This window comes from Tiliqua scincoides, chromosome 3, assembly GCF_035046505.1.
Source record: "Tiliqua scincoides isolate rTilSci1 chromosome 3, rTilSci1.hap2, whole genome shotgun sequence".
Taxonomy (NCBI): domain Eukaryota; kingdom Metazoa; phylum Chordata; class Lepidosauria; order Squamata; family Scincidae; genus Tiliqua; species Tiliqua scincoides.
The window spans coordinates 125,681,759-125,682,999 of record NC_089823.1 but is presented as its reverse complement, the minus strand read 5'-3'; positions in this window follow the sequence as shown (position 1 = coordinate 125,682,999).

The window sequence follows — 1,241 nt, the reverse complement described above, 5'->3', positions numbered from 1 at the left end:
TACATAACCTTTCAGTAATCCCGATCGCCCAATTACAGCAGGGAGATCAGAGTTTGTATGGCCTGACGGGAACAAACGAGCCCCTTCCCCTGAGGGGATTGGTGGAGGGCTGTGGCTGGGGGGAGCAGTGGTAATTTAAAGACACAGCAACAGCCCCCCTTCCTTCTTTGCTCTTGGGTACCTAGCGGACAGCACCCAGCCATGCCGGAGGCTCAATGGTGGACGGGATCCTCCTTGTGGTGTTCACTGAGTTGTGCCATGTTTGAATGTTTTAGTACAATGCTGGAGTGGGCCGTGCGAAGGAGGTGTGGGGCGCACACTACCGCACACTATCTCGATGATTTTCTATTTATGGGACCAGCTGACACTGGGCAGTGTTAGGCCCTGTTGGAGGGGTTTCAGGCTCTGGCAAAGGAGCTGGGAGTGCCGCTAGCAAAGGACAAGACAGAGGGTCCAGCTGCATGCTTGACCTTTTTGGGAATAGAGCTTGTCTCAGTGGCGACTGCGAGCAGGCTCCCGGACGACAAGTTGCAGGCACTAAAGGCTCGCCTACAGGCTTGCATATGGGCCGTAAAGTCACGCTGCATGACTTGCAAGCTCTAGTAGGACATTTGAACTTTGCTTGCAAGGTGGTTGCCTCAGGGAGGGCTTTTCTCCACAGACTGTGCGCGGCCATGACTGCCCGATCACCGCACCACAGGATACGAATGACTGTGGCTATGAAGGCTGATATAGACATCTGGCTGAGATTCCTCGAGGAATTTAATGGGGTCTCTTTTTGGAGTTCAGAGAAGCTCTTGCAGGCGGACATGCAGGTGCACTCAGGTGCGGCAAGAAGCCATGGCTTTGGAGTTTTCTTCTGGGGTCACTGGTGCATTGCGCCATGGCCCCAGAGTTGGTTGCAGCGCGGTATCATCTCCGACCTCACTTTCCTGGAACTTTTCCTGATAGTGGTGGCAGTTTACATATGGGAAGGGGAGTTCTGGGACGCCACAGTGCACTTCTGGTGTGACAACCAGACAGTGGTAGCCGTGGTGAACTCGATGTCTTCTAAATCGCCCAGGGTCATGACCCTTGTCAGACAGTTTGTCCTGCAGTGCCTGCACATCAATGCCTTGTTTGTAGCCCAACACCTACCGGGGATTGAGAACTCCATTGCAGACACCTTGTCTCGATTTCAGGAGGAGTGCTTTCGGGAGCTCACCCCCAGGGCGGCGCCATACCCAGAACCCATTCCTCCC